This window comes from Populus euphratica, unplaced genomic scaffold (genome assembly GCF_000495115.2).
Source record: "Populus euphratica unplaced genomic scaffold, PopEup_1.0 scaffold25.1, whole genome shotgun sequence".
Lineage (NCBI taxonomy): Eukaryota > Viridiplantae > Streptophyta > Magnoliopsida > Malpighiales > Salicaceae > Populus > Populus euphratica.
The window spans coordinates 3,055,317-3,064,419 of NW_011499851.1; positions in this window are offsets into that span (position 1 = coordinate 3,055,317).

Below are 9,103 nucleotides of genomic sequence, written 5' to 3' on the forward strand. Positions count from 1 at the left end.
CCTAATTTTTAAATATATTGATACTTAGTCTCATTTAGGGTAACTAGTCAAATATACAAACTTGATTGTTAGATATACTGATGTCACTAGTCCCTTTTAGGTTAACTAGTTAAATATCAATCTTGATTGTCAGTTAAGCTGATATCACTGAGGTAACTAGTCAAATATCAACCCTAATCATCAAACATACTCATACCACTAATCTCATTCAAGGTAACTATTTAAATACCAATCTTACTTGTTGGACAAGATGACACCACTAGTCCTACATAGAATAACTAGTTAAATATTAATTTCAGTCATCAAACAAGTTGACATCACTAGTCTCATTTATTATAATTAATTAGTCCAAATTCATCTTTGCAATGTTCAAGACATAATTACTATAATTGCATAGTATATTTACAGAAATTATAGTTATTCAACGTTAAAAAATTTAAGTGTAACAAATGGTTACAGTACAAAGCACATATCTAATATCTCTATTCTAGCATAAATTCCTTATTTTTAAATGAATATTGTGGCCTTTATTGTACTAATAGAGGCAACACATTATCTACAATCAAATTATTATTGAATCCAAATTAAATTTTCATTTCAAATTTGAGTTTTGAATCAATGGTAAAGAAAACATGAAGTTTTTCATGTTTAAATACATTTCATTAACATATCTTTTAATATACACTTTCTTCGCACAATTCAAATCCCTTTGTTTTTGTTTTTTTTTTTTTTTGAAAAAAGGAAGCTGGCCAAACATCCCTTATAAAAGAGGTATGAATTTTCTTTCCAATAAAATCCCTTCTCCTAAATAAACTCATCAATTAACACATATAAACAAGGTCTACTCATCAATTTGGTCATACCAATCCATTATTCATTTATTATACTTTAGCTAAAATTACATCCCAATAAAACACATTTTCATTTATAAATCTCAAACAAATTAGCACATGATTATACATTATACATCCTGCTTATAATATAATTTTTACATCAATAAAATTAATTTAGTCCATTTTTACTTTTACTCTTCCATAACAGAACCTCCTACAGGAAATTATTTCAAGTTTTTTAAAATTCCACACACCACGCAATCATTAATGACTAATCACACATTACTATTTAAATTCTATAACAATTAATACAACAATTCATTCCTTCAAAAAAAATTTATCTTGGCTAAACCTAATATGGAAGCGGGATATATGGTATTGCTTAGATTCATCATAATTAACACTTTATTCATATTTTATTTATTACTTTTAGCATATTTAAACATAATTTAACTATCAATTAAATAAAAAGAATTATATCGCCGAAACTTCCTTACCTAAGAAATGTATATATGTATTTTTTTTCAATTTCTTTGCAATTAATACATTATTTATTCATTTACTAATTCAATATGAATTAAAAGTTAATTTAATCAACCAATTCAAGCTCTATACAAGTATACACGATAAGATACCAAAATTCTTTAACTTTTTCACAATCTAAGCATTACCCAATTATTTTATATTTATCCTAAAACAGTTCTATTCAAATTTCATAACTATTAAATCAAAAAAATTTAAAGCCCTATCCCAAACCCTAAAGGAAATTCCTCATTATAAAGAAGCATGTTTTCTTTTTAATATTTCTTAATCAACACTTATTATTTTTTCACATATGTTTTAAGCATCAAACAACCAATTCAAACAATACTTAAAATTTGAATTTTTCATAATGTATATAAACATCAAATTCTCACCCATTCATAACAAAATTTTAAATTAAGCTTAGATTAGAATTCATTACCTCTTAATAATGCTAAAACAAAGAAAATCTAAGAAAAGTTTTGATTACTCTTTTTTCTTCAACTTCTTATTACCACCCTATTCCTCCCTTTTTAAGCATAAACTCATAAAAATCTCACAAAATCTTCTTTTAATCACTAAAACACTCTCTTTTATTAATATTCTATTCTATTTTGTTATGATTTTGTGAAGGAAAGTTAAGAAAATATCAATTTCTCCTCCCTTCTTTTCATTATGCATGGTCAGCCATTCACGGAGAAAAATAGCTTTATTGGTAAGCCATTAGTATGTATACCAACCATATTTCCATTTATTTATAAATATGCCACTACTTTAAGAAAAATAGTTTTCTTCAACTTGGGTATAATATGGCTGGTAACTTTCTCATATTGTATTCAACAATCCTTTTTTTTTTCAAGACTTTTCTTTGTATTTATTCAACAATATTTTATTTTATTTATAATTAATTTTATTCAAATTAATTAACGCATTTTACCTTCAAAATAAATTTTGCTACTTTACTAACCGGAGAACAATTCTATTTGAGGTTTACAGATTCTAATGATTTGATCAGATAAGGAGAAAAAATATATCTTTTTAATTAAAGCTTCACACACACACACACAAACTTATCATAATTTTAAAGAAAAATTTCATTAAATAAATAAATAAATTATGAATCGATAATTTTTACATGAATGTATCAAACTTATAAGAATAATAAATTCAAAAAAATATATGTAAAAATTACAATAGAAAAATAAATATTTTATTTTTATTTAATATTCATGAGAAATGTTTTTAAAACTTTATGCATATTAGAATCATATTTAATCACATAAAACAAGTGAAAAAATACCTAATACTCTCTTCAATGTTAAGCACACAAGCGAGAAAAAAAAAATTAAAGAAGGTAGTTAATGCAGCTCTCTTAGAAATTTTACAAAACAAGTGAAAAATATAATTAAGGATGAGAAGAGGGAGGCACAAAAATATTAAAGGGCATAATTGGGATAAAAGACTTAATTCATTTTTGTATAATTTTGTAAAATCTTTAATACGTCTCGTGTTTTTAGTGTGTTTGTTGTGCCCTACGTTCAATTCTCAATATATTCTTTTCTCAAATTTTTATATTTCAATTGCTAAATTTTTATTTTTATTTTTATTTTTTATTTAAATTAAGTTATATATGAATATCATTTTATTTCAAAAAAATAAAATTTTTATTTTTAAAATTTTAAAGATCAAGTAATTTTATTGTTATTTTTTAATTCGCAAAGTATTTCAAGCAAAGAAAAATTTCCACTATCGTTATATAAGTCACGATCATTTTCTTAATGCATAACATGACAACTTAGATGAAATTTTATTTATAAAAGGATATATTGGAGGATTGGATTGCTATTTAAACATATAAGGAACGTATTCAATCATTTATTTGCATAATTTTCTTCTTCTGTATGTCAATACAACATTAAATATAAAGTGTGTTCATGAGCAAGAATCATGAACTCAAATGACCTAGATATTAGGTTAGAAGGATTGAAAATGATTAATTCAAAATGTTATTATTTTGATTTTTTAAAATAAATATCAAATTTACACCATTTTAATATTTTTTTTAAATATCAAATCAACTTTTAATCATGTCGATCAAATGTTGATTGTACCTATATAAATTAGGTAACGCCAAAACAACTAATATTTATTTTAATTTAATAATAAGCTCAAAAAAAAATATATTGATATATTTAATAATACCACTAGAAAATGCCCCATTGGACAAGGCAACTAACTAGTTGTAGACTAAGCTATGTGTTGCGCTATTATTTAGACTTGAGTTAAAAGTTTTTGAAATGTAAAAAGTAGTGTCTAGATTATAAAAAAAAGAAAATATATTTTTATTAAACTTGATAGAAAAGTTCAAACTTGTAGAATTTTAACCTGATTTTTTATTTAACACAATTTTTAAATTAAATTATATAAGAATTGTTTGGGTGTAACCTTGTTAATCATATATCTCCAATGAAAATAAATTAAAAAAAAAAAACAGATTAGATTTATTTTAGCACATCTATGAAACCCACTAGCTAGATTATGAAATTCATTGAATTAAATTCATTGTTTTTATTTTATTATATGTTATAAAAAATACAAATAATAATTCACAATCAACTCAATGTTTAATGATAAAACTCAATAAAAAAACCTAATATTAAAATATTAAATAAAAAAAATAGCAAATAAAAAAAGGAAAAAAATGCCTAATTAAAAAAAAAAAAACAAACAAACCATGAAGATTTTGTAAAACAGCCCGTACACGTGAGCTAAACCCAACTAGATATTTTTAGTTTAGTTGCATGTATTTATAATTCATAATTATAATATGTGCTGTATTGTAAAAGAAATGTTGGGTCAGGTAACCCATGGCATAGTTGGGTGACAGAGAACTCAACTTTAAAGACACTAAACCCTACAGCAGCTAGGCCCACCAGGCCTCCGATGTCCGTTCCTGTTTTTTCCCATCTTTTTTTTTTTTTTTTTTTTTGCTGCAAGAAAAATGAAACATCACATGGATGGCAGATCGGGATTCTATGGATCCTTTTTGAGTTGAAGGAAATACTTGCTTGGATAATATTTCAACCTAAAATTAGCCATGAAGGTGTTGAATAATCAGCCATGTTGGAGAGCAAATGTGGTTGGGGGACATGACATCTTTTAAATGTTATCAGCCTCACATGCATGCATGATGTTGCTGCCTCAACAACAAGTAGCATGGGATTTAACACTTACTTTGTTGTATCTGATTCTCCCTTAGTTAATAAGACATCTGCATGCCATTGATTTCTGCTCTGTAACCACAGCCTCGAGAAACGCAGCTTTCCTCCAAGTGGCTAATCTTTTAATTAAAGCACCCTTCTACTTTATAATTAGTTCATAAGCAAACATGCATCTTGTTTCTTGGAGGTCAAAATAGCTGACCGATTGCTTGTGCTCCACGAGATTTCAATCAAAAGTTTGGAGATGGTCGACCTGGAGATTAACATACAGAACAAAGCAAGGGAATAGAAAGAAACCTGTCATGGTTTAGATTCAAAAAGAATTCCAGGATTTAATCCATTTCCATGATATAATACATGACATGTGAAGCATGAACAGAGATGGGATCTTAACTAAAGCAAATCTAATCGCATTTTGTTACGCAGCTTTTCGTTGTTTAACTTGCAGCTAAGCTGGAATCTTTATATCGAGATCACATGGCCATTCACCACCACAGCACATTATTCAACGCACCTGCATGGAATATGTATATAGGAGAAATAAATCATCTGCACTATAATATTTAGGCACATGAGACCTTTTCCTACCGAGGAAAACTTCATTATTGCCGGGCAGCAATTGTTTGTTTTCCTCCCTACCAAGTTTGAGAGATTTTTCTCATGATTAGTGAATGGCTCAAGCTAATCCACAAACACTGCAAGACCGAGTGGATCTTCTGCTTCCAGTGTCACATGATATCTCTGGACAATGACGAAAGACTAAATATTTATGTTTTGCAATAAATCTGCATGCATGATCAGCCAGAGGAGCAACAGCTAACAAGTTTTAATTACAGAAAATTCTAAACTATTTGGTTCTTGGCTTGAGTTTGACAAACGTGGACTTAATCGTTCACCTAAATTGATTGGTTTTCAGAATTACTTAAACAAATCAAGTACTCAAGATCCCTCGGTTTCAAGCAGGCTGTAACGGGGGTAGCAAGGCATGACAAGATATCATATGCATAATAAATCCATATATAGGATGCCCCATTATCCCATGATTAGCCACTGTGTCTAGAAAAGTTGTAAGAAAACAAGCACACAGATCCATCATATTTAGGGATAGGCAGGTGATCTTAATTATAAATTTACATGGAACCAAACTCAAGAAGTGAATGCCGGAGCAAATTTGCTCACCACCAAGTTTTGAAAGTAAAGATAGCGTACGATAGGGACATGATGTATGACGTGTGATATCTCATAGAGTACCTCGAGAGCAACGAAACACCATCAATAGGAGCATTTCCTTTAATTTTGCAGTCACCTCCTCTTTCCTTTTCAATGAATTAAAGTCGAAGACAAAATGCCCCCGTCTACTCATCATGTTATAATTATCGCTGTTCAATCTCAATCCCAATCTCATGTGTAGCCTGTGAAACCATTTATCACCACAGTAGTTGTCCTTGAATATTCATCTCATGCATGAAATAACCCTTTTGGAACTTGAACTGGTCACTGTAAGTAAATTTATTTTTATTTTCGGGCAATTTCTTATTAGTTGCCGGTTGCCAAAATAGACATTCCTATCATAATTAGTCAGACAAATCAATCCAATATATTCAGTAGATCCTTTGACATTAGCTTCTGAAAAGGAGGCATTGAGATCGATGAAGCTAATGCCAATTCAAGAAGGTGGGTTAAATCATGGCGTAAATTTACTTGCATCAGGCCAAAAACATGTTTATGTTTCTTTTTTACATCTCACTATTATTTTGGAGAAAAAAACTTTTTTCTCTCCATAGTAAGGCATGTTTAAACTTGTTTTCTACATATTGTAAGGCTGGAAGGAGAAATTGCAGGATTCAATCTTTGAATTTAATAAAATTGATAGCAGTAGCTAGCACATATCTTGAACTTTGAAATGGTAACTAGCATTGATTGTTACAGCTACTGATAATGGAAAACAACAAATCTGTCTTGGCAAATGCGAATTAAATCCAGTACCACATCCACCTGATTAACCCCTCAAAAAAAAAAAAAACAGGGCCCTTGATATAATGTGTGATGATTCACATTTTCTGGTACTCTTTTACTGTGGACATGGACATGCATGCTTTTCAGTACAAATCTTGGCCTTTTATTTCCATTCAATTCAGCACAAATGCGGAAATGCCTTTGTGTAGGTATATTTTACTAGCAAAAATTAGAAATGGCTTCCCCTGTAAATGGAGATGAGTGCTGAGCTTCTTCTAGGGCTCTGAGGTACAATAGATGGAGTAATTATTGGAAATCCGCGCCTGGCAAATCCCACATGAGTTCCAGTCAATCATGAGAATTGAACAGTGGATCCCAGCTAGCCAACTGAGCTACTGCTCTTATTGGTGTATCTGAGGCTTTAACAGCTACGGCTTGCCTCGTGTAAGCAAATGGGATAGAACAATAAATGGCTTCTCCTTCTCTGTAATCAATCGTACATCGGCTAGCTGGAGTTCTAGTGGCTCTGAGTATTGCCCGTATCGTCCAACCAGTATTTGAGATGCTTCTCTGATGGGACCAATGTGGGCCTCATGTCCACCACTATTAGGACCGTGTCATTAAGGCCCGGTACAAAAGAAATCCATAGCATATTTGCTTCCCCGTTTATGGCTTCACGAATTTGCAACCTCAGCTTTTGAGAACAGGCTTTCTAAAAATAAAAATATTAACTAATACTCTAAATGGCGGGGGGAAATACTGTAACTTTCCTCACGCCACATGTATCTTTTTTTTTTTTTTCCAGGGATTTATATGTTTTTTTTTAAATTGTTTTTATTTTTTAAATTTTTTAAATTTTTTTTATTGATTTTTTTAATATTAAACTGGTTAAAAATTTAGTTTTATAATTTTTTCTTTAAAACATTATAAATTACTACAATATTTCTTTATATAATTTTTGTATGAATTTTTTTATTTTTTAAAAAAATATTTTTTATTGATTTTATTTTTTTATATCTAGCTGGTTAAAAATTTTATTTCATAATTTTTTTATTTAAAACATTGTGGATTATTATAATATTTCCCTACATGATTTTGTTTTGCTATAATGTTTTTTATATTTTTTTAAAAATTATCTTTGTCAAAAAAAATTTAATATTGAGCTGATTGAGAATTCAGCTTTAACTTTCTCCACATATTTTTTTTATATTTTTTATTTTTTTGCTTTTTTTTCAAAATTTTCTTCTTTTTTCTTTTATTTTTTTTAAGAATTGTTTTTATTGATTTTATTTTTTTAATATGGAGGTGGTTGAAAATTTAGTTTTCCATTTTTTTTCTTGAAAATACTATGTATTGCTACAATATTTTTTCATATGGTTTTTTTATTTTTTATGATTTTTTTATAAATGTCTTTATCGATTTTATTTTTTTCATATTAAGATGATTGAGAATTTAGCTTTATAATTTTTTAAAAAAACATATTGTGAATTGTTACAATGTTTCCTCACATGATTTTTTTTGTTATGATTTTTTTTTAAATTATCTTTATCAATTTTATTATTTTTAATATTGAGGTGGTTGAGAATTATAATTATAGATTTCCTTATGAAACACCATAGATTACTATAGTGTTTCTCTGCATGGTTTTTTTTTTTTTTTTTTTTTGTTGTTTTCTTTTTTTTTAAATTGAGCTGATTGAGAATTTAACTTTATTTTTTTCTTTAAAACATCGTGGATTGTTATAATGTTTCCCCTCATGATTTATTTGTTTTGCTTTTTTCTAAAATTTTATTTGTTTATTTTATTTTTAAAATATTAAGCTGGTTGATAATTTAATTTTATAGTTTTTTTCTTGAAAATATTATGAATTATAATAATTTTTTTCATATAATTTTTATATGTAATTTTTTTAACAAACTCACAATAATGTACAAATATACTACAAACCCGTAGCATCGCGCAGTCATATAATCTAGTTTTACAACGAAAGCACGTTGTTGGGACGATTTTTAAAAAGTACTTTTTTTCATTGAAAAAGTATTTAATTAATGATTTTTTTAGTTAGTTCTTTGCCATGTCTGTAATTTTACCAATAGTAAAATTATGAACCGGATATATTATGTTGGTTTATCCATGTGTTTGAAATTTTAATAAGTTATGTAAATAAATATATATTAAATTTGAAAATGTATAATTTAACTAATTAAATTTTAAATATTTTTCTAGAAATTACTGATTGAAGTTTTATAAATCTTAAAATTAATAAAAATTTATATAATTATTAATTTAAAAACCTGAATGATTAATTAAGATAGATATAATTCAGATATTTACCATTATAAAAAAGAAAACCATACTAAATCATCACCTATTACAAACTAAGTGAATATATATATATATATATAGTATACATAAATAATTTGTCTTTATCAGGGAAAAAAAAAACTTTATATGTGCAAGCTAACTTCAAAATAGAAAAATCGATTGTTTATCACGCTACGCGTACATTAAAATGCTGGCATCTGTTTTGTCATGAACAGTACAGTAAAATTTCGTCGTTTTACATAAACC